Raw genomic sequence first — 26,746 nt, forward strand, 5'->3', positions numbered from 1 at the left:
TCTCTCTCTCTCTCTCTCTCTCTCTCTCTCTTCAGGCACCCCTCTCTCTTTTCTCTCTCTCTTTTAAAAAAGGATTTTATCCCATCAAGGAAAAAAAAAAAGAGCTGGCTCTTGGAAAACAACCAACTCTGTTGGAACTCGGAGATAATAATCAGTTTCTCTGGGCTTGTGAAATTGGCTCATTAAGCGTGCTTTTTAACAGAAAATATTGGAAGCGATTAAGTCTGCTTTACTGAGTGGGCATGAAATGGCCAACCTTCGGCCACCCACAGCTCCTAGGTGCCTGGCGCCGTTTTATGCATGCGGCGTAATGTCTTTACTTGAAGTGGTGTTTATTCATCACCTGCTTATTTATCTCTTCGCGTTTGGCAGGCACATCGATCAATGTTAAACTGTCACACAAGGTTATTTTTCTTTTACATAACAGTATAGGCCTAAGGTAGTGGCATATTAAAAGTAATAACTTTCTAACTTGTAGCTCAAGATGACAGCCCCATTTTTACCAGAATATATTACAGCACGGAATTCCTCATTCCATTCCCCCACTCCCACCCTACACTTTGGTACTACTCCGCCTCTCCAAGGTCAAAGGCTTCCCTTCTGCCTAGCTGGCCTCCCACTTTGCATACCACTCAGTTCTCTCTTCACCTCCAGTTATCTGCAGCTTTTAGGCTGATAAGCCCACAGTGAACATTCTGTCCACCTGATGTACACATCTCCTGGTCCCTGTCATGATGACATCTGCCCCTTTGCATAAAGATGCGTCTCAGGGAGCAAAGGGAAGAAGAGAGAGGAACGCTCCTTTGTGGTGAAGGTTGTACTGAGCTATTTCCATGTCTGAAGCCATCTCAGTAGAGGTGGGGAAGCCTGTTCAGCTTTCTTTTGCTTTCCAGTCACTGGAGATGACAACAGCAGTGACAAACCTTTGGTGTTGGGGGAGACAAACATGTATAAGAAGCTAGCACGGCTTTGAAGCAACCAGCATTGGCCCAGAGCTTTTAAGTTGGGTTGTCTCCCCCTCTGTCCTTTGGCTCTAGGTTCTTTTGTGTTGCCTTCAAACTCCTCCCAGTTTGTGATGCCTCTTTTCTTGGCCACAGGCCAAGCAAGCTTTCTTTGTACAAGCAGTTTTTCTTCTCCTTTCTCCTCCTCCCAACCGCCACCCTATTCTAGCCTGAAAATGCCTACAGATAGAATATCAGATCTTTTTAGTTTCGAATTTCAAAGTGGCCCTTAGAATTCCTTCCTGCCCTTGATCTCTCCTTTTGGGCTTCAGCTCCTACTTGGACGCTGTTGCTAATTCTGCCTCTTGGACAGTGGCTTTCTGCTACAATGCTTTGATAATCTTGGGTACACAAGAAATAAATGTTCGAATAGTGGACATGGGTGTTGCACAACTACTCCTGTGATTCAAAATACCACACCCACTCTGATAGTGTGCCTTTGTGTGGACCAGAATAGCTCCCTTAGGAAATATGAGAAGGGTTCCAAACGCGATTAAGAGAATATGGTTCAATAGTCTACCAAAGTACCTACAATGGAGGTTTGCATATTTGGCATTGAATTTGGCCCATCTCTTGAGTGACTTCTGCATTCCTGTGAATAAAAGATGCTAGAATACTGCTCTATGGTGATTTATTTTATTATGGGTAGTAGAACCTTAGGAAAAAGGCATGTTCACTAAAAAGTGTGTGTATGTGGGGGGTGGGAGCCCATTCCGTGTCCTTTTTCCTAAAATCAATATTTGCATTAAAGTGTTTTAAATGTATGTGGCTTGGAGGCTGTCCATTCTTTCAGGCTGACCTACTGCATTGATCAGGGCTAGTGATAGAGGGAGAAAGAGCAAATCAGGAGAGGAAACGAGTTGAAAGTCGTTGCTATGGGTCCTGTGGAGATATGATCTATGCAATGTGTGTGTGTGCCGTTTACCCGGCAGCCTCAGAGCCTCTGCTACTGGAGGGAAGACAGAGGGAAGAGAGAGGACACCCTCTCTGCCTCCCCAAGATGGCTGTTTTGTCTTTCAAAAGCTAACTGAAGGACTTTGGATTACTTTTCAGACTGGAACTTCAACAGTCAATAGTGCTCAGACCACACCTTGGATTCAGTCATTCTTTGCATTTTCCAAATTAATACTTAAGAGATGTAGCTGTATGTAGATGTATTTATTTATTAAATATTGTATTATAACCTTGACTTATTAACCTTGACAATAGCCTTGACTTATTAAATAATAATTCATACCAGACATTTCTTCATGCTCTACTGTAGCCCTGATTCTTTAAAGTCCTGTTTCAGTGGTCAACTGGATCCCATAGTCATAGCTGTTATTCACAGATGAGTTCTGAAGACTTTTTGATGGGTCAAGACTATGGGTAGAACTAGGTCTCCAAATCCAGAGTTCAGGGCACAATGGCCAGTGCTTGACCTTCGTGTTGAGAAGTCCTGAGTTCGGAACTGTTTCCCTCTATTGGGATACGTTATCTAAGTAAATAAGGCTTAGCTTTGGTCCATGAGTGAAGACACCTGCTGACAGTATAATGATGCCAGTGACAGAGGCTTTGGATATGTGGGTGGTAAGATCAGAATACTCTGTTGGCCTTTTGCTGTAGCAAAGAAATGCCCCCACAGACTTCTTATGAGAAGTACTATTGAGGAAATTGTGTAAGAAATGGCATCCTCTTGGGTGGCCCATTTGGGGGGTCAACCACAGTGGAGTACACGTATAGCTAGGCATACTCTAGGTACTCAAAACAGTCATCCACATAATAGTCCAGAAATATGGTAGGTAATTATTGCTCAGGCCTATGCTGAATGAGCTGTTATACTTAGAAATGATTTTATAACCAAAGGTGAAAAAGATATCTGAAATAGTTTAATTGTCTGACAAAATGATCATACACCCTGTGCTATAATGAGTCACACAGGCGGCAAGGGCAGGATTGAGAAAATGGTGAGTATTGGCAATGGAGATGTTTAGGGAAGTATTTGTAGAGATGGGCTTGTAGACAGAAAGAGAACATGCATAGAAAGACAGTCTTCAGGGCAGAAGACTCTATGGAGCTTTGGAAACAAGTGTCCCTCTAAAGTTAATGTTTGTGTATTATAGTGTTAGAACATGTTGGGCTAGACCACAAAGACACTGAAGATCAACATGATGGACAGCTGAAACTTTGAACCAAGTGTCTTCTTTTATTATGTTGAGGAATCAAACAAATTTGTCTGCTGAAATTACAGCTTGGAACTGTGAACTACTCAGGGTGTTGCTTGGAACCCTGGAGTCCCAAACATGCCCTTCACTCTAAGGCTTTCATTTTTCTCAAGAATGGAAAGAAAGTAAAAGGAACACTTGAAGCTTTTATTTATGATGCAAACTTACTGTAAGAGAATTACCTCAGGAAAGGAACACAAATGTGGAAGCCGTTTTCCACATCTGCAATACTTAATGTGTTGACAGATTTATCAGTTAACCAAAACTGATATAGGAAAATCTAGCCTATCTGGGAGATACCCATGTGGGATAGTTGTTCAAACTAGGAAATGGTTTTGTGGAGGGTATGTATTAATAGAAGTACCTATGTACATTTTAATTTTTTTTGATGGGCAAAATAAGCAACCTGCCTGCCAAACAACAAATGATATACCCAGCTCTGTCAAGAAACAAAACCTCTACTATTAGTTTTTCAGAAAATGCACCTTGACGACATTCCACCAAGACTTGTACTGCTTATATGCTTATATGTACTTGGAGGTTAATTCAAACGTCTCTACTACAACTCAGAGATGGGCAATAGTGATACATGCTCTACAACATATCTATTTCTAGGGAAGCTATGTGAGTTTAGAAAATGGGCTTCAGACGGGTGTAGCTACACCTGTACAGAGTCAGGTTTCAAGAAAGAAGACGAGAACTCACAGCCTTAGGGTGAGTGCACATTGACAGAACACATTGACAGATGACATTGGCACAGGCTTTAGGCTTTTACACCCTGTGCCCCCTGTTTGCATACATTTTCCTGTCTGTTAACAACCTTCTCTAGTCAGTGTTTTTCACACAGTATCCCTTGGACAACCAGTATCCGCATAATTGAAATATACTTGGTTTTGACAGCCTGCCTGCCTTACTTAGCTTTTGTCTTTGCCCTCCTAGGATCCCTGTGTCTACATTTTCTGAGTATGGAGTCTTCTGCTTCATCTCATGGTGTGCCTCTTGTTACCTAGGCAGGGTGCTATTAGACAGATATTTTCCTTCCACCACTTCTCTTCCTTCCATTTTAATAGTAATTTGCCATTTGGAGATTTCTTTCCTTTAAAAATTAATTTCTGTATTTGAAGTAGTGTTCTTGGTAGGTCAGAGTACTTGAGATTTGATCATCAGATAAGTTATATGATATTTATATATCACTTGAAATAAAAATTCTCTTTAAGCATATGAAGATTGGTAAGTCTTAAGATAATCTTTCTTAGGGATCATTTAATTTCATTTGGCTTAAGATGCTATTTGTATTAAGTTAACAGGGTGCTAATTTAACATAGGTTTATAGTCATTTAAAGCCATTTTCATTCATTAAGAAAAAAATATCTGTCTAGATTAGATTATCATAAGGGTTTGAATAGCAATAGGGATTCCTCTGCAAGGCCCAAGGATTTTCCAGATGGGTGAACACTGTTTCTCTGCCCTACTGAGAAGTGTGCTGGAGAGTGTGGCCCTGATGATGGTGCCTAGCTCTTGCCGTGGGCAGCAAAGAAAAAGTCAAATAAAAACTGTTCTTTACTGCACTACTATATTGCATCTATAATGTATTATGATTTATATAGCTTCTATATCCTAATTGATACTTTTCATCACATTTTATGCACGGTATATCTGTCAAAAACTTCACTTTAGAATTCCTAAAATGTTGGTTAATTTAGGTTAGATATTTGCAGCCTGATCCCAGACACTAGGAGAGAGTGCATAAAGAAGACATGACTGTCCAACTGACTTCCCTAAACATGAACTGCAGAATTTCTTTATAGAGTGCAGAACATTCCCTGGCAGTTTTGAGCTCTCTCTATCTAGGGTGTCTTGTCATCCCAGTTACAAGGGCTGGGGCATGAAGTCCTTTCTGGGTTTTTCTTATCCACTTCTGGTTCTTGTTCTCTCAGTTCTGGCTTTCAGACACTTGGAAAGCAAAATTACCTTCTGGCTCCTTGGACTTGACTCACACATGTTTGGCCTTCAATCACTGTACTCTCAGGTCTGCTAGGACCACAAAAAATGATGTTGGGTCAATACTAACTATGCAGAGTGGTTATTTCCATGCACCCAGCCCTTCCATGTCAACCAAAGCACCTGTGTTCCAGAAGGAAAGATGTCATATTATAGAACTCATATTTGAAAATGTTTTCTGATCGAGGGTGTGGCTATGACTAACTGTACAATTTTAACTGTCTTACATTTACCAACAAAATTGATTAAGTAGAAAGAGTTTCAAATAATCTTTCTTGCTTTAAATTTCTAAATAAGGCCTCCAAATCGTGTACCAAGAATGCCTGAATTGGTGGGATTCCATAAGCAATTCTTTCTGATATGAGCTGTGTCCAAGCAGAAGAGATTCTTCATTTCTCTCTGAGCTCGGTAGATTTAAATTGCCTTAAGATCTGCATGTGGATATGTTATAACTATTCTTTTCCAATGACAACACTCTAGGTTTTATGTAATATAAATCTATTTCTGAGATTCAACAAAATGTTACTAAGATATGATACTTTTAGCAGTCTTTCTGACTGTGGAAGACAGAACAGTACATTCTCTTAAAGAAACACAAGCTTCTGTGAGTGAATTTCTCACTTTATGGGAGAGTGTATTCAAAGTTAGTGAGGAATTAAAAAGAAAAGTTAAGTTTAATCGCCCCCAGACATCATGAGAGACAAGCAAAGGATAGAACGTGGCTGGGAGGTTTTCAACCTAGGTTCAGAACTCAACTTTCCTGCAAATCTCAAACTTATTCACTTAATTCCCATCTCTTTTATTCTTAGATATTTTGAGAAAAAAAGTCATTAGAGATATGTTAAAATTTTGCCTTACTTTCTAGGGGAAAAATAGTCATATAATACAACAGAATGACTTGGATTGAAATGAAGTATTTTCATGACATCAAAAATGAGACTGGGTAAAATTTGAATACAGGGTTTATTTCTTATTTAGTGTATTTATAAAACTGGAGCTAACTCAGTATGTTATAGAGCAGTGGTTCTCCACCATCCTAATAAAGTGACACTCTGATGCAGTTCTCTTAGTGTGGTGACCCCAACCATAAAATTATTTTCCTTACTACTCTGTATTTTTTGCTACTATTATATATCAAGATGTAAATATCTGTGTTTTCTGATGGTCTTAGGCAATCTCTGTGAAAGGCTCATTTAACTTCCAAAGGGGTCATGACCCACAGGTTGAGAACCACCAATGTAGAACAAATCCTGTTTGCCTCCTGTTTCTAAAACTTCTACTAAGATTTCATTTTAGTTGTGTTATGTTTACTCATATGGTACATTTTTATACATAGGCCAGCTTTCACATTTCAGAGGGAGAATTAGTAACCTTCGGAGAGCATATGATACACAAAGAAAAGCATTTATCAATTCAGTTCTTCACAAAAGTGTTAACCAGCTTGTATCAACAGCTGTTTATTATTGATCAAATGACCATACTGTCTGCACTTTTTAATGTTATAGGCTTTTGGAAATTCAGTGAAAAATTCAGAGTCACATGGTGAAGAGAAAATATTCTTTAAATTAGAACTACAGTTCTCTCTGTGTATATCACATCTTGCTACAGAAAGCATTCTCACTGTGGCTCCTGTGCTTCTTATCTTTTGCAAGAATAGAGTTGGTATACGTGATATCTGGAGTCCTTGTCATGGATCTTTTATTTGTCGTTTACTGTTTCTTATTCCTGAATGCTACTTTAATTACCTTCTTATTCTTCTGAAATATTGTGGAAGGACAGAATCACACATTCTGATATGTGCTTTATTGATTCATATCCTAAGATAATACGGTCGAAGTAGTTGCCTATGTGATTGGGTTTGGCATTAGGAGAAATTGTAGGATTTATAAACAGTTATTCTACATGTCTAAAAAAATATAGCTTTTGGTGCTACATCTTCTCATGTAACACAGTTATAGATTTTAGTCAACGTCACTGTAATTGGCACAGATAGAGAGAGGGGGCAAGTAGAAAAACATGGACAGTGGTCCTCAATTTACAGGACATAGTGAGTTGCTATCCTGCCTCAGTAGGAAGGAACTGAAGAATTAATCATGAACAATTGTTAATATGTGTTGTAAATGTAACACTTAAATTCACAATCCAGTCAAAAAGGCATAATATTTGGTGCATGGTAAATACAAAAATATTGTATAATGATTTCTATATTGTAAAGACAAAGGAAACCTTTTGATTTATGTTTGCTGCTATTCCTATTATTGATGTTCTAAAATAAACATTAGTGTTATATGAAAATTATTCTCTTTTGCACTCCACTATACAGCCATCTTTCTGTTCTGACCATGGAGTGTTTAGTGATACAGCCATTTGAAAGGATGTTTGAATAAGCTATACCCATGTAACCACTGTCGCATTTCTCAGCAAACAAGGAAGATCATTTTGTTGCAGTTGCAGTGACTTTTTCATATGAGAGATTTTGATAGTTTATTTGTGAAATGTTAGTAATTTGAACTCAGTCCAACCTTAGAGATGGACATTTAATAGGAAGTCTTGGAATAATCAGGGCCATTCTTCCTCTTAGTTGGCTTATTAAGTTCTCATTAATGCAGAGAAAAACTATATAGTATGTATGGAAAGCTACATGCCTTATAGCTTTTTATTATTTTCATTTAAAATTGTATTTATTTTAATTAATTTATTTATTAGATTGGGATCGTGTACTCCTGTGCTATGGCACGTATATGACCAGACGACAAGTTGCTGGATTCAATTCTGTATTTCTACCATGTAGAGCTTATGCAAGGTCTGTCCTCAGGCTGATGACCTGCTAAGCTATCTCTATTGTCTTCAAATTTCCTGTTTGCAGATGTGAGGCAGACTTTAGTCCAACAAGTAGTTTCCAAATGGTGTTTCATTCTTCTTTGCAAACATAGGAGACAGATTCTGAGCTTCAGTAATGTGTTGACAGCCATCCATGCGCCTGTCTTTAACGTTCAGTCATTTAATCAGATTCACACCTTGTCCTAGAAGTGGCCCAGCACAAAGAAGAAACCACCCCAGATTCTGTGGTTCTGGATTTGTTGTCATGAAAACAACACAGCATACAATGTAATTTCAAGACCCATCCCGACCCCTTCCCTCTCTCACTTAATTTGTGTTTCATTCAGAAGATATGCCCAGAACTGGCCAGATGTATTACAGCAATACTTCAGTTTTTCACTATAAGTACATCCTTGTGATAGAGTAATTACTAGTAGTCTTTAGTAGAGTTAAAAAGTTTCCTGATTCTTTCTACAAACTTGTTAAGTACTAAAGAATAATAGAGATCTTTTAGTTAGAAAGTTTTCTTTTTAAAAAAGTTTATACAAGGCTTTATGTTATATTTATTTTTCTCCAGCTTGCACAAACTGGATGTAGAAGCATAAACATAGTACATTTCTACCATCTTCAACAAAAATATAACCAATATGTACAATTATTGTATTAAAAATACAAAAGGGATACATACTACACCAATGTCCTTCTAAAAGACATACAGGTACAAGTGGTATAAAACGCATGAGGAAATCACCAGTTAATTGTAGTTAGAAAGTTTTAAAGCCAAATGATTTGCCATTTTTTAATCTAGAAATTTTATGACAATATGGACTGGAATAACCTTGTTTCATGTAAATACTGGACAAAAATACTTGCCTAGAATTTAAGGATGCTGAGGTAATTGTCTAGAATTTAGGGAAGCCGGGGGTAATTGAATTAATTGAACATTCAATTAAAAATCTCATGCCAGTTAGAAAATGTCTTAGCAATTATTCAAATAAGAATACAAACCAGTTAATATGACTTGACTGTTGTTGAACAGGACAAAGAAAGAGTACAGAGGAAACAGTGCCTTCTGACATAATGGTTGGACATACACCAACATGCTGAATTAATTTTCCATTTGACTTCTGAAAGCAAGTGTGGCAATTAGAACAGCACAGTAAATAAGTAAATATATCATTATTGAACAAGAGGCTAAAGTAGATAGTGTTTAAAATCAGGCAGGCTAGATGGCTCAGTGGGTAAAGGGGCTTGCTGCCAAACCTGATAAAATGAGTTCAATCCCTAGATTCTACATGGCAGAAAGAGAGTCCTGACTTTTGTAAGTTCCCCTGACTTCCACATACATGCCATGCCACTTGTGTATATGCATACAACATATTTGGTAATATAGATAGATATAGATATAGATATGAGAGCACTTGATATCTTATGACACAGAGAAAAAGAAGCCCTACCTTCAAGAATCAGATTTGTGGATGCCCAGCCTAGACTCAGAAGCCAGAATCTTTAATACAGGTGTATTAAAAAGTTGCACTTCTATCACATGTACGGAGACCAAGATAAGCTTGGCTGAAGGAGTCTTTCTTATCCTGGTCCATGTAGTTGTTGCCACCCTAGATATAGCAAGGGATAGCATTCTGTATATTTTTCAACCTGTAGGGAGCTGCCTGGTCTCTGTTTATCATAACAGTGAAAGTCTGTTTTCTACCTTCCTTTCTCCAGTTGATGAAAGAACAAAATCATTGAGTCATAAAACTCATCTGGATTTCTAATCTCTCTTCGAGAAAAAGTAAACTGTTGTTCTTGGACTAGCCCCAGGGACTGCTGTTTAATTTCTCAGCTCATTTTTCCCTCTTGGCTAATGTATGTGTATGGGTCCCTCTATAGCTCCCTTTTGAAAATGTGCATTTTTTAATACTACAAAAGCAGAGAAAAATCATTTTTTGGTAAATATTCTTTCAGTCGCTTTGCAATCAATGTAGTTGGAGCTAACAAGCAGATGGATGTATTTGAATGCCATTATCTTGTGTACAATGATATTATCTGTTTCATGAAAAATTCAGCAGTTTGGGCTGCTTTAGTAAAGGCAAGATGGAAGTAAAAAAAAAATAGCAAGAAAAACATGATCAGACTCCGAATCCCTGAGGGGTCCCATTGCATCATTTAGCAGGAGAATGAGCAGTGCGGGAGAGGCAGACATGGTGGGGCTGCTGTCTGCGTTCCTTCTGCTGTTCTTGGCTTCAGGTCACATACAAGCCCCACAGCTGTAGGTGGGAGCTCCTGGGCCTGCTAAAGCATCACACCGTGACATTTTTATCATCCGTCTAAGAGAAGAAAATAAATTTGCTAACAGAATAGGGCTGGCAGGCTCATACCACCTTGTCAAATTTCAGTCATCTCTTGGTCTAGCCTAAGCCAGGGGAAACGGGAATGTGGGCCAGAAGGCGGAGTGATGGACATGGAGGAGACTGAAAGAATCTGCAAGAAGAATGTGGGTTTTCTGAAAGAAGAACATGGGTGTTTTAAAATTAGAAGTGTGACAAATGAAGACACTTGGGCTGTGGGGAAGATACTTAGATTTTTTTCCTTCTATGAGCCAAGCAGACTTTGACATAGATAAAATGAAGTTGAAAATTGTGTTGATTTGGAGGGATGGTTGTGTTGATAATGTGAAGACAAAAACTCAAATAAGCTCTGTCTAAAAACATTTTTTTTAAGTTTGATATTGTCTTATGATTGAAATAGATCTTAAAAGAGACACCGTTCAAGATGACAGCTAGGACTTTTTCCTAAACAAGGAGTTGTCTTATCGGAGTATACTTTATGTTTGTGCCTTTGATGTGGGCTGACTTATTGTGTTTTTGTGTTTGCTCATGTGGATCCATGTGTGTGTGTGCACTCATGTGGAGGCTAGAGGTTAGCCTGCCACATCCACCATTGCTCTTGTGTGGTCCCTCTTGTTTATGTATAAGACTTGGCAGGGTGGCCAGTGACCCCAGATATCTACCCGTCTCTGCCTCCCAAGCACCTGCCATCATAACTTTTTGTTTGTTTGTTTGTTTTGTTTTTATCGAGACAGGGTTTCTCTGTTTAGCCCTGTCTGTCCTGAAACTCACTCTGTAGACATGGATTCTAGAGATTGAGCTTGGGTTCCCTCCTTGATCACCTGCACTATCTCTGCAGCCCAGTGTCCTGTTCCTCTATAAAAGCATATGCAAAGCCCCATTATTCCAGTGAGCGCTTCCTCACTGAATAGCTCTTAAGACTAATTAGCATTGTGTACTTCACAGTGCACAGTACTCCTTCATATTGTGTCTGGCATTTTGCATTTTCCCTATCAGGCTTGTCATTGCTTGGAGTTAATCTTCGTGGTTTCAGCACCTATAAGCTGATTTAAACACATTAGACACCGTCAGAATGTAACTTACTGGCAATATCGATTAAAAATGTTATAATTTATGTTTATATAGTAACATGAATATTGATGTGTATCATTGCAAGAAATATAAAATATTAACACTGCAATGCTCTTTATAAAATATTTCCCTGATCTTAATAAGAACTTCTGCGTGTTAGATTGCTCTTGTTTTCCTCTCTGGCTAATCTCAGTTATTATGTGAACTTAAGTTTTAGTTGGGTAAAATAATGCAGGGTGTACAGCTGGCAGAAGTGGTTTTAGGTAAGTTCTGAGAATCAGCACAGGTGTGCAGAGGTGTTCTGCTCAGGAGCCAACACACATATATGAGTATAACATGACCTACAGTAGTGTAAACTGCAGCACCTCGATTCATTGTTTTCTGTTGAGGACACAAAGGACATTGTAGGAATCCAGTTTTCTCTGGAAGGAGCACCAGGGCAGGAGGAGCTGTCATGACATCTGCTAACAGCAGCATGCTAAAGAGTGGTTCCATAGGCTTAATCTTCTCCATGACACTATGTCCCTTCCTCCTTTGTGCATTATCTTTCTGAACAAGGAGTGCTTCCTCATCTTGATCCATCTCATTCCACATTCCTCCTCTTTGTCTTCTTTCCCTCTCTTGGCTACTATTTGCCACAGGTTTCACTGTACATGACCATTTAATAGTTTTATTAAAGTAATAAGGAACTTTGAAATCACTCCATTGATACATTTTCTTTTTTCAGTGCACATATGTCTTCGTGTATTTCATTGGCAGTTCTGTAACAAAAAGTTTTCCCATTTGGTAAATTGTGGTGATTTCTCTTTAAAAATTCTCTGCTATTATAAAAAAAAAAGTTAGGCTAAAGCCAGATATTCTATGGAAATTGCTTTCTAATTTTTATATGGGTAAGAGTTTTTTTATTTAAAACCATGCAAAATATGATTAAAATGTCTAAAAAGCAAAGTAGCCAATTAAATTTTTGTAGGGTACTCTAAGTAGAATTTATGTAAAAGTCTAGTAATGAGACAATCCCAAAGAATCAAAGATCAACAAATAACTTCCATCATGGTGAATCAATGGGTGATTTAGCAATGAATCTTATTTGTTGTTTATAGAGTACAGACAAACATCCCAACATGCATCTACACTCAATGCAGAAAATAGATGTTCAAGATTCATTTTCTGGTTTACTGACTTATAAGAATGTTAGAGGTTATATCTTTACAATTGACCTAGTATATTAGATAGGGCATACGGTACAAGCCATACAATATTTCCAACAAGAAATGAAAGACTTTCAGATTTAATAAGATTTATGGTGAGAACATTGGCCAGGTGTTGCAGTGGCAATAGATCACATGACTAGCTGCCCTACAAAAGTATGTCATCATATTTCTTGATGCAGATTTTAAAGAAATGTGCTTTTGTGGATAACATGACTGTTGGCAGTATCAAAACTCTTATTAATCTGCCCAAGAAGGCAGGGTCTATATATGCTGCTTGTTGGATCTGTGGCTCTCAGTATAGGAAAGACTTCACTAAATGTTTGCCCTTTTTGTGATATTAATTTTAAAAATAAAAAAAAAAATTGCTATGAAATGCTAACTATACTTTAAAATAACAGAATATTTTTAGACCTTGGATCAAAAACATTATGTAAGTGTGGTATTTAAAATTCTCTATTACTGTAATAAATTGAGATGACTACATTGGCATTAATTTGCCATTCATTTAACACTCAGAATGACAGCTTTCACTCCAAAAATTCATCAGCATCGTTACCCTGCATATCCTCGTCTTTAAGAATATATTAAAATCTAAGATCTAAATTTTTTTAATTAGCCTAGGAAACTGCCAGTTATTTAAGATGAGCCTATCTTTCAAGCCAGATTTTATTCTTTGGAGAAAACAAATAAACAAATAAAAAATAAAATCAAAGAAAAAAATAAACCAAAGCAACTGTAGCTTCATATCTGTAATTTGATCTCACTTGACTGTTTTCCAGAGGCTCAAGGAAGGTTAGAAAGGAAGTATGGGATTAAAAAAATATTTAATCTAAGTTGTAAAGGAGCTTGGAACCACACTGCAAGCATCATAATTAACTTTAATAATTATAAATGTAAATGCAGACAAGCCACAAGGTTTTAATGGTGTGCCACATGCTTCTGCTAATTATTTTAGAGTTTGGACACATTCAGTGCCAGCTAATTATAAACCCTGCTATGGAAATCATCTGTTTATATTAGACTTATTGATCTCTAGTGTTTAAGCAATATGAAAAGGGAAATCTACAATGCTGGACCATCTGCTTTGTATTCCTAATTGCTTTTAAGGAATCAAATATATAAATAGTCAGCTTTTTATATACTGGGCTTCAAACTCCTTCAAGAAGCTTAACACAAACCCAAGTGAAAATTTTTAAAAACCATTTGAAATATGGCTTTTTTTTTAAACTTCCTTTAAAGAGCCTGTGTGCCTTGCCTTTCTCTGCCTTTCTTAAATCCCCAACACACCTTCCCTTCCAAGCTTCAGATCTCACACACCAGTCCACAAAACTAACCATTTACTATCAGTAAATCTTACTTTTCCTTTTACCGTTTAAGAAAACCAGAGCCTGCTGACAGGAGGCTGATTGATATAGCCTTCTCTTGATGGGCTCTGGGAGTGCCTGTCAAATACACAAGTGGATGCTCCCAGTCATCCATTGGACAGAGCACAAGATCCCCAATGAAGGAGCTAGAGAAAGTACCTAAGGAGCTGAAGGAGTCTGAAGCCTCACAGGAAGAACAACAATATGAACTAACCAGTACCCCCAGAGCTCCTTGGAACTAAACCACCAATCAAAGAACACATGGTAGAACTTGTGGCCCTAGCTGTATATGTAGCAGACGATGGCCTAGTCAGTCATCAATGGGAGGAAAAGCCCTACGTCCTGTGAAGGTTTTATGCCTCAGTATAGGGGAATTCCAGGACCAGGAATGGGAGTGGATAGGTTGGGGAGCAGGGGCAGGGGGAGATGATAGGGGATTTTCAGAGGGGAAACTAGGAAAGGGGATAACATTTGGAACGTAAATAAAGAGAATATCTAATAAAAAAAGAAGAAGAAGAAGAAGAGAAACCCTCTTCTCCATCCATCCTCTGACAGTGATGAGTATTTGTGGCTGTTTTCACTGTGGCCACAGAGGAGGAAGACGAAGGAACTGTTAAGGGGTATGTTTCCCTTCTGTGGGAAAAGCTTAAGGTGGACGTCTCTAGGGACTGGGCACCATCACTTCTGATCACTAGAGTCTCTTAGGTGAGTCTTGTGAGTCTGTGTGGAGGGTGAATCCCAGTTGATTTCTTAAAATTGAGGTGTTCACTTTGCCAATTTTTATATAGACTCTATTTATTATTTTTGAGATTTTAACATTAAGATATCCAGAAGACTTCTTTCAAATGAAGATTATTTATTACTTCAAGAGATTCATAATAAAAATTGGCCAAAATAACCAGTCTTTATTATGATCTGCCACTCATATGATCTCATCAGCCATAAATATTATAGTGTATACATAATACACACATTATGTTATATATGTGAAACAGAACACTGTCCATTTGGAGTACTGACTAGCTTTTGTGGGGGTTCTACTGGTAGGACTAGCTGTAATTTCAGAAAACCATATATAGTGAGAGAAATATTTTAATATATGTATTTTCTTCATGTTAAAAATGATTTGGCTGAAGGATTTATGTATTATGTCATTTTGTTTTATCTTGCACACTTAAATACCTACACAGAAGGCTTAGGGTAGGAGGTAGTGTGAGGAGTAATTTCAAATGGTTGAAGGGAGAAAATCTGCCACTTTATTTATAATGGTCTAACACAAATAAAAAGGAAACAAGTACTTACTGACCTTTAGTATCTTTCATCATACTCTAAATACAAGATTTAATTTAAAAGCTATGTGAGGCCTCTGTAATATAGAGCCACATACATCAAGCAACATTTACACACACACACACATGAGAGAGAGGGAGGGAGAGACAGAGGAAGGGAGAGAAAGAGAGAGAAAAAATATAGAGAGAGAGCTTGCTGTGGTAGATAGAACCTTTGTTATTGTGATTGCAGATACGCTGGTGGGCATCTGTTCCTTCTAAGATATTTATGTCTCAAAGGCTATGAGTCCTGCTCTTTCACGAAGCTCTGATGCATGTTCTCTCCCTCATCAGGTCGGCCTTGTTAATTACCTATATCTCCGAGTTTTATTCATGGTTACCTGTATGATTTTGGGGACTCCATCTGTGCAATCTTCCTCCATTTGAGGCAGGTTTCTGTCAGTTCTACAGTAAAAATAGAGTATTCAAAGTCAGAAAGATATTAGGCTCTTTCTTAAAAGGTGCTTTAAACAGCTCACGTTTGCCAAGCCCTCAAAGAACATTACAAATCAAGGAAACACAATTGGCAGCTACATTATCAAAGACCTTCTGATAATGCAACCATTTAAATTGAATAATATTGTTTAATGGGCTTTTTAAAAGCAGCCGTCCTTTGGATCTGACACTTCAGCATGATTAGCTTTCAGTCTCATTTAAAGCTACAACAATCCACTGATAATTACAGTCTTCCTTCTTCCCTGTCTGGAGTTCAGGAGACAAACACAACGAATATGGAAAGCTGAATATCTTTGGTTTGTAAAGTGGACAATAATTTAAAATTTGCGAAACCTGCCATTTGGGGGGCTTAATAGAGCCCATATAAAATACCTTCTCCCCAGGTCTGTTTTGCCAACAGCATGTTGTAGCAGCTTTCTACATGAAGCGGTTTCCTTGGATGGATGGCCTGCAGACACTAAGAAGATAAAAGTAATAACATTTTCATTATTTTATTTCTGAAACTGAAATATTTTTGCAGATACTGCTTAGTGAGAGGTGGTAAGTAGTGTGGGGGAGGGGAGAGCCTAAGAAGAGACAGTCAGAACTAAGCACATACAAAATGCCGTATAGAAACCTATTGCTTTGCATGCTAACTTAAAAAATACTAAAAATATTAGTAATTTCTTTTCCATTAACTATTATTTAGTAAACTTCAAATATCATAATATTCTGCTCATTTATAAATTTTTCAACTTGTCTCTAAGACAGATTACTATTATAAAATATTATTTGACTTAAAATTTATGAACAGAGCTGTTGCTTGATACAAAGATGTTACCTGATGCATAGGTAGATTTCAAACATCTGCAACTGGTGTTTTACTTAGTAATAAATATTTAAATATCTGTTAGAGTTTTCATTTTTAAGCCACATAAACTATATTTGGGGATTAAAGATAAAAATCAGTGACTTCATGTGTGACACCTTCTTCACAGTGTCACATTTGACTACCGTGAGGCTCCATTTTCTGCTTTTCAATAGAAAGATTTCTTTTGTGATTCCTTGTAAATGAAGGATGCTTTATTGTTTTATTGAAAAGTGAATTTAAGATGTGTTCATATCATTTTTATCAAGCAATAAAGAGGGCAACAGTGTTAGGATAAGTCTAACTGAAAGATATGACTTCCATTGATTAATTTAATATTGTACCAATCATAAAATGAGAAATCTGCCAGGCCTAATCCAAACTTTCCATTTGACAAACCACTACCTAACTTTTGTAAAGAAAGCCTCCTTATTGCATGCATCAATCAGAATTTGATATCACCTTCATTTTTTTCTGGCTTAAGACCTTTCTGAGGGGGGTTTTCTCCATCAGGTCACCTTGTCTGGCTTAAGCTGCAAATCTAAATGCTATAAGATTATTTCCTGTTTCTATTGGGGGACTTTCACAGTCCTACTGTTTTCAGTAAAATATCAGGAGATTAACCACCAGATCTAGAACCTTCTCAATGCCCAGCATTTAAATGGAAGCAGGAGTCTGTCTACATTTCTGAGTTTTATACTGATTATGAATTCATAAGAATCATTTAAAAAAATGTTTCAAAAATAGTGTGATGTACTTTCTGTCTGTGCTTCAAGAAGGACTGCCACAATCAAGAGTTCTTGGAGATTTGCACTGACTGGCTTATAGCCAAGCAACTTCCCATTAACTAACACTCTGAAACTAACATGGGTCCCTATGTTCCCAAACATACGTGTATCAGTTACATACATGCTAACCATCATGTAAAGAACTATGAGGATTCAAATGTAGTGTGAAATTCGTTTTATATTCATATCTTGTTATCACATACTATCTTTTGTTTTGCCTTTCTATAGCTGAATAATTTAAACTTTTCTTTTCTGCATTAATAATGTAGATGCCTTCAGGTTTAGGGGGTCAAAGATGTTGGGGGAAATGGAAGAATTGTTTTTTGGGGTTTTCTTTTTTGTTTGTTTGTTTGTTTTTTGTTTTGTAAGTGTCTTTAATGTTCATGGAATATCCTTATTGTTAAACCTATTCAATCCTTATTGAGACTGTGATGTCCTTCAGAGGTGTTGAATTTGATCAAAAGTATAGTGCAGTCTCGAAATACATCGAATTCTTCAAAGCCAAAACTGGCATACTCATGATTCGTGTAATTCTTGATTTATAAACCCTATATTCCCAGAAATAGCACATTTTAGAGAGTGATAACACACTTACCCTATCTCTTTTACTTTAACTTGCTAGAAGAGGGGTATCACAAAGAAGGGATGGCTGTCCATCTTACATTGTTGCTTCGTAGTAAAATGGGAGCTTCCACACTACATTTTGAGTTTCATGCAAATGTAAAATGGTCAAGATCCTGAACTCTGAGCTGGGAAGAGATGCCAACCTCCTGCCCTAGCTCTTTGAGAGGTCACAATGAGTGCTCCTGAGGTAAAATCAAGCAACCCCTGCTAACGTTTGGCTTGTTCAGTTTTAGTGCAGGGAAAGGCGCCAGACCGGGATATTTCAGGGTCATAAAGTAAATGGTAGAAAAGAAACTTTCATTGTCTTTGATTACATGTTGGAAAGGGTTAAAATTTTCTATGTAGATTATTGAAGTTTTATTCTATAAAATGACTGTAGGAACTGTCATCTCCTTGGAGTTTATACAAAGAATTCAAAGCAAAGGTTTTCCTAGGTTACACTTCTTTTTTCAACCCTTTGTCCTGTCAGCTCAGTCCTTGATATCTTCATCTGCCGACATGCCCAGATGTGCAGTGAATGTTGATTTGAGCTGGCCCCTCAACCCCTCCCTGCTGGTGTCATTAAAACCAGGGAGGCAGCGGCTCCCCTGGCATCTTTGGCACGGCTTGGCTTTACACTGTGGACTAAATTATTGATGAAGAGCACTTCTGTCGCACTGTGTTTTACCCACCTTTAAATGAAACAGTGCGGATTGAGCTGTCACTGCCTCCTCACTCCCTGCAACTTCTACATGACATTTATGATGTGGTTCGGATTGCACCGAAGCAATTAATTTCCAGTAGAGTCTGCACTAGGAATGAAGATCCCTGACAATTACCGAGGGCTGGTTTCTCAATGAGCACACGCCACACTCATCAATACAGTACACAAAAGGAAAACATCAAAATATGTCTGAAGGGTCTCTGGAATTTTGTGATTCTCTCCCCTTTGCAAATTGAGTTTTGGATTCCAAGACATAGTCTTTGCATACTGTTGTGTTGTTGAAAAGATGGACCCAGTTCCTCAGCACACATTTCACAGATTCCTGCCAGAATATTTTAAAAGGCTATTGATTGTAAGTTATATTTATTCTAGTTGAATTATTTGTTTCTTTTTGCCAGAAAAATAGGCATTGATATTTGTGTGTGTTTTTAAAGTGATTCTATAACTATAACTTGTTTTTTAATTCATTTAGTAGGTGAATTCATAGCATGCGTATGCATTTTTGTCTAGATATATGTAATGTACACTTGGGCATTTGTGCACCCATGCATATTTTCAAAGGTTACAATAAATATTTCCAAATATATAATATTTAATGTTTATTCAATCTATAAAATTTATTCCTATTTATTTAAAATAATCTTCATTCTCATAAATTTTGAAGATTGAAGAGTAGCTTTTATTACATAATAGTTTAAAATATGTGTAGTTCAGTTTTTTAAATTTTAGAATTTGGGAAAATGTCAACTGAGTCTATTTTAATCATTTTAAACATTCTTTCCAAGACTTTAAAGAATGGGTTTCAAACTGTTTTAGGTTTGTCGGTTCTTCTGAAGGCATTAATATGAAATATTCTCAGATGAAAATATTCCTTCAGCTTCCTATTTAAATTATTTAATTTCTATAGTAACTTTTTCATTAGAGAATTCACTTTGGCTATGTTCAAAATACTTCATGCTCAGCAAGAATGTATTCTAAATTAATACGTTTTTAATTTTTTATCTTGATTCATTTATTTACCATGGCTTCAAACCCAGTGGCTAAAATGTAGCATGCAAGTAGAGTTACTTTGTAATGGAGGTACCCCTGCAAAAAGCAGCTGCATAGTTTTCTTGATTGCAAAGGCCTCATGTAGCTAGGTGTTGAAAAGTGGAGACTTCTAGAGGTAAACTCTGGACGGGATGCAGGAAATAGCTAAGATAAGAGGTGATTGTCTTTGGCCAGGATCTATAATGTATACATCAGATAACTGAGGCTTCTGACCCCAACTAACCCTGTCATGCCACACTCTTATGATAATCCAGTAGTAGACTAGAAAGCACTTCACCTGCCATTCTGCATGCTCTGGTTGTTTTCAGCTGTAGTGCATATGTATTGTTAGCACTTGGTGGCCAGTGATGGGCACACACTTGCTGTATTTGCATATCCTAAATCTAGGATTTCCCAACTCTTTTTAAAGCGATGAAGAAAGGAACTATATTTTCTCTCTTTAGTATTAAGATCTGTTGTTTTTTGTTTTGATATTAAAGACATTTATTGTCCAAAATGAATCTTTTTGTTCTTAAGAGATGATGTTTTAAAAAGACAGACTCCAGGAAAGAAACTTTCTACCTACCATACTTGCTCTTGTCTTACAGTATACATAATTTAGAAAGAGAGGAATTTAGTGTATTTTTGTCTCATCAGAGACAAAAATTCTCAGTGACAAGAACCTTCTCCTTTTCACATGTTCTCCAAAGTAAAAATAAATCCCATTGATTTTTGAGGAATATCTTTACAGCATACTTAAGCACCTACTTATGTCCAAATATATGCAGAGAAATTCATTATGTTTTTCTACTTGGGGATTTCTTTACTCTAACCAGATTAAAAAGACACAAAAGTAAAGTTCAGGAGATTGGGAAATTCTTATTCTTTTGAATATGGGAAAATGATAATGGTGGCTTGTTGGCCTCCTACCTCCTATCATGGTTTCCTTGACTACTAACAGTGAGTTTTTAACACCCTCCTTATTCTCAATTGACAGGCAAACATAGCAAACCTCAGTAACTCATGGCTTGTCAAAGGCTACAAAGTTAGGAGTAAGACTCAGTCCTTGCATCTAAATCCAAGCTCTTCCTAATTCAGTTTACTAGATTCTTCTGTGTTTATTTTAGAATTCTGTTAAACAACTTGTTATTATGGGCATCTAATTCTTTTTATTTTGTTTTGCATTTATTAATTTTTTAAGGTTGTTTGCAAAGTATTACTCTATTAAGTTTAAAAATGCTGAATTTACATATGTCAGAAAACATGCCCACTCAAATTCACTCTCTGGTTCTGCATTTGTCTTTGCATTTTGAAGCAAGAACTTTTCTTTTACACATGGAGTTTATTTGTGACATATCAGTGGTCAGAACAAAGCAAGAGCAATGGACTCTTGTAAAAATGAACAGTTCACACTTGAAATGGTCTTATTTAGTTATATGAAGAAATCAACTATAAAATGTTTTATGTTTGGAGAGTGGTTAACTGTATAAATAATTTATACTAATATCTTTTAACGTATAGTAACTCTTTCTTGTCCATGTGAACTACTTGTGTCAATAGGAAGCCATAACTTAAGTTGTTCTTGCACCCATCTTGGTTAATAATTCCTTCCATTGGTGTTCGTTTCTCTGTAGCTTCTTTTGATCAGAAATGAATTTGACAGATACTTAAGAAAACCTAGTAAAATGCATTTATGTTGCTTTATGTTTTACTTTATTGTGACCATGGGCTTATGGAAGGACTAGTTTCTTCTAGGATTGAAGTTGTTATTAGTAGAATGAATAAATGTGTGCCATTTGTTCTAGTTTTGTAACCTCGTTGTACATAATGAAAACTGGATTTTCCAGGGTGGAAATAGAGATAAGATTGTCAAGGAATAAATTATAGCTTGAGATTCTGGACAATTCTAGATCCTTTTAGCACTCAAAGAGGCTTAGTGCTGCTAGTAAACTTTTCTGGAGTAAGTTATTACTTCGAAGTAATTTCAAAAACCTTAGCAGTGGGGCTGGTGAGATGGCTCAGTGGGTAAGAGCACCTGACTGCTCTTCCGAAGGTCTGGAGTTCAAATCCCAGCAACCACATGCTGGCTCACAACCATCTGTAATGAGATCTGACACCCTCTTCTGGTCTGTCTGAAGACAGCTACAGTGTACTTACATATAATAATAAATAAATAAATCTTTTAAAAAAAAACCTTAGCAGTATCATAAAATGAATTCAGGTGAGTTGTATTAGTGTTGAAGATAAAGTAACTTTCACTAATAAAATAATAAATTAATGTTTAAGAACAAAGAGGGCTAAAAGAAAGAAAAATAATCTACTTCTGGGTTTTGTAAACTTAAATAATACTAATTGATTTATACATATTTTGATAAATGGAGTTTGAAATGAGTACTACTTGATACATTGTTCCCTACCCCACTCTCTACATTTTGAAATTAAACATACTGGCTGCTAAAATTAAACATAATAGAAGCATATGACATGTAAAATATCAATCTGTGTATTAGATAAATAACAGTTACTCATCTCCTCCTTTTTTTTTGCTTGTCTGACATTTTAAACTTCTGAGGATTGAATGACTTTTATTGAAGTATTGACTAATTAAAAACTCTTTCCACTAAATACACAGTAAAGCTAGTTTTTCTCCATTCTCAGCACAGGCATATATAAGCACAGGCCTATGTATGAAGTCCTATAATTGGTATGATAATCCTTTGGCATTTTGATGCAAAGATGCTGAGCCTACCAAGCGATGACTGGGGAATTAGAGGGAAGACCAGACTATCTCCTTGGTGCAGTTTGGTTGTAGACTCTGTGTTGACCTGCTCCGTGGCTCCTATGTACATCACCAGCAGCTTTTGCATTTATCCTGCCAACACCTCCAAGCAGCATCCCAATAAACTCACTTTCCATTTTCAGTTAACTAAAACTAGTTCCTGTCACTGACAACCAAGGTCTTTGCAGAGTTCAACACACACCAAACAATCAAGACAAATAGTGTTAGAAAAAAAAAATATAAACCCTGAGAATTGGCAGCCACCTTTTGTGTGGATATTCTAATTTAGTGAAAAAATGTATTTCATAATAATTAGGAGATATAGTAAAAATGATGACTGTATATTTTCATGCTTTTCTGATTATAATTTTAGCAAATATGCATGGAACCTGTAACTGAAAGTCACATTTTATTGAAATACTTGGCATATCAAATGTGTTTATTTATCTTATGGCATATGAAAACAAACCTCAAAGATAAACTCATTTAGTTAGAAAAAAAAGGACCAAGAAAAAGGAAATACTCCTCCTGATTCCACTGGAATATGGCTGACATTCCTTGTATGCTAGTCTATTTTTCTATGAGAAAGTGCTAAGCTTTATGTCCTAATGTTCAAGTTTCTCGTAATAATACATTTTTTTTTCTGATTATAATGAAGGCAAGTGCTTCCTTTATCATTCTGATGATTTTTCACTTTTGCCGGCTTTCAATATGATGAAGGGAAGAGAAGGAGAGAGAGGGGAAACCAGAGATAAGACATTATATGTACACTCCATCTCTTAAAATTTGGTGATTGTTCTCTGAATTTACAAAAGTAATGACTGCTCTTGGAGAGTAAGGTGGAGATGTCTGTTTAGTTTTGAAGCATTCCAAGGCCATTTGTTGCCATAATTTATATGCCTCTGGAATGAATTGAATGGTTCTAATATCTGTAAGTGCTTGTATAGTAGATTTAATAATTCAATAGAGAGAAGAAAATAGAGGGAAAAGGGAAGAATACGTGTCCTCATTTGAAATTACTTTTCATCCTTCAAAGCATAATACGACATTTGGTACTTTCTTTACCAGAATGATAACACTGATCATCTGTTGTTCTTCTCATTATTCTCACTATTAAGTTTCTTTATGATAGTCTTCTGTCTCCCATGTTGAGAAATAATCTAGAATGTTTTCGCATATCTTAGGAAGGTAATTGATTCTGAAGCTTGTGGAATACTTCATTGCAGAATGAACGTTGTAAGATTCACCCTTCTGTTCACATGTTTATATAGTACACCTAGTCACTGGTGTTAACAATTCTTTTCCTAGCTCTGGCATCTGAGTGGTTATCATCCCTATAGTATAATGCTGAGTCCAGTCTTTCCCTCTTCTTTCTTATGATCTTTTGATAAAAATCACATTACAGATATTACTGTAATTTTTAACCTTTGGAAAATTAAAAATTTTGTAGTTCATGTCTCCTCCCTAGGCCTCTTGTATTCAAAGAGAGCATTTTTGCAAGTAAGCATTGATTTCCAAGTCACTCCTCTGTGGCCTCAAACATTGAGAATTCTTACTGGGATAGAGAAACACCCAAAGTATTTACAGTAATTTCTGGCTTTCTCTTTCCATCCTCATAGGTTTTTCTTCATCTACTGAATTTTACTTACCAGCAGCTCACAGATCTTCAGGTTGCTTTCCTTTTGGACATTGTGTGTATTTAAGTAGTGACGACATGCCATGAATACTGCAAGAGTTTCTCACAAACCTCTGGGTATCTTATTTATTGATTCTAAAACTTATTTCTATCCATATGCTTTAGAAAGCATCATTAGAAAGCACCAACTTGGAGATTAAAACCTCATGGGTTCCAATCCATGCTTTAAGCTTTCCTTTCACTCCATCTCATATAGGTCTACTCTTCAGCTTGCTTCAGCTGTTTAGCTTTCTCTGACATTTCTCACAATCTGCCACCTCCATGGTTTCCCCACTTTGTCTTCCTTATGCCCCCTGGTATTGACCAGCTCCTGTGTTCTTGTAAGCTGCCCAATGACTGTTTCCTGATGACTACCATGGACCATCCCCACCTCCTTTGTGAGTCCCATCGATTCCTAGGTTCTATGACCATTTCTTTTAGAGAAGCAATGCCTTTGCTGTCCTCTATCTACCATAAATTCCCTTAACCAAGAACTAATTGTTGTCTTTTTTTTTCCATGCTTCATTTTAAAGCTTAACGATTCCTTATTATGGAATAGTGGTATTATTAAATAGAATTCTTTATAATCTAGGAAGAACTAATGCTCTTGCAAACAACCACAACCATCACCACCACCTGACCTAATAGGAAGAGAAAACTCTGACCGTTGAGTTTTCCTGAGAATAACATTTCTGACTTCCATCACATGGAAGTGTCTGGAAAGTCACAAACTTGTTAGATAGAGACACTTTAATCTTGCATATTCTTATGTGTACCTTAGTTCATATTTTTTTATGATGCACATACACCATGATTCTGATCATTCTGATAATTTTGGTAATGGAAATTTTAGAATGGAACTTTGTAACATAAAAGGTTTTCTCATTAACTATCCACATTTTCTTATCCCTTGCATTTTGTGTCATTCCATGATTAATGCCACCACTACTTCTTTCTGCCTTTCTAGAATTGGGCATCCTGTACCTTTCTCACCCATCTTTGAAATCTTTCCCTAAGGTCTTCCTCTTAGTCAGCAGCCATGCACACCTTTGTTTAGTTTTCATAAACCCTTTGTTCCTGTTTGCTTTTGCCTACATCTGTCTTATTCCTCTACTGACACTGCTTTCTCTTGCTTCTTATATCTATATATCCCTTCTCAGGACTATTTAAGAAACCTTGTCTACTTTAAGGATATCAAGTACATCATTACAACAGCTCTTTTCTTAAGATCCTCTTCTTGATCTTTTATAAACTAGTTAGCATTAACCACATGTGGAAATATGAAGGCATATCTTATCCTTATGTTCAAAGGTAGGTTTAATGTAGATTTGATCTATATTATGCATAATATAGGCACAGTTCCAAATAATTTTTACAATGGTTCTAATATTTTGACTAGTATATTAGTTCTCACATCATATTAATTTAACAATAATCAATATCAAATTCAGGTATTTACTGCTGTGCATGGTAGCACAGACTTCTAATCACAGAATTCTAGGTTATTTGCTTAAATTGTCTCCCATCCACTGTTTTATTATTATAAATAAGCACATCAGTTCTAGTACTTGCTACTTCTTTTTGTTATCACAGCATCAGCTTGCGTTAATTGCATAAATCAATGCATTATCTGTGGTGTGTCTATACATGTATGATCCGTGCTTTGTTTATGTACCCATCTGGTCTCTTTCCTCATATGTATCCCTCTTTCATCCACTGCCCCATGCAACCTTCCTAGATCCTAAATGTCCTTTCTCCTTCTTTCTCTCTTTAATGACACTATTTTCTACTTACATAAGGCTTACTGAGAGGTTTCCTTAAGTGAGTGAAAACTCACAGCATTTGTCTAGAAAGTGTGTGTTTTGTTTCAAAATTCTACAAATGACACAATTTCTTTAATTTTCATATATGAATATAAACTTTTTCTTCATTTATCCATCTGCTGAGGAGAATCCTGATTGGTTCTACATTTTGCCTGTTGGGAATGGTTCTGCTGTGGAAAATAGAGCCATGAACAACTGGATATTCAGATGATCAATAGAGTAATCTTGCTGCTATTGGGTTAATACCAGGTAGCAGAGTTGTTGGTCATATGGCAGTTCTAGGCTTTCTTTTTATTGTTGCTGGTTAGAATTTCCGTAGCATTTCCTATAAAGCTGTAGTAATTTACATTCCCCTAAAGCTAATACTTGTTACCTGCTTCCTAGCTGTGGAAATGTTCTTCATCTGTTCTTCTATGACAATTAGTTGACAACTTACATTTTTGATATTTCTTTCTTCTTTATTCATGTTCTCAGGAAAATAAATAACTTTCAATGGTAGCAAGTGTTTCATAAATTTTCACAGTTGTTATAAAATTTGGAACTTGAACATAGTTCAAGATTATTTCTTGATTGTTGAATAAATAAGACAAAGAGACGCTTGATAAGACATAAGATAAGATGAATGAAGATAAGACATAAGATAAGATGAATGAAGCTGCACAGAGGCAGAAATA

This window comes from Mus caroli, chromosome 11 (assembly GCF_900094665.2).
Source record: "Mus caroli chromosome 11, CAROLI_EIJ_v1.1, whole genome shotgun sequence".
Classification (NCBI taxonomy): domain Eukaryota; kingdom Metazoa; phylum Chordata; class Mammalia; order Rodentia; family Muridae; genus Mus; species Mus caroli.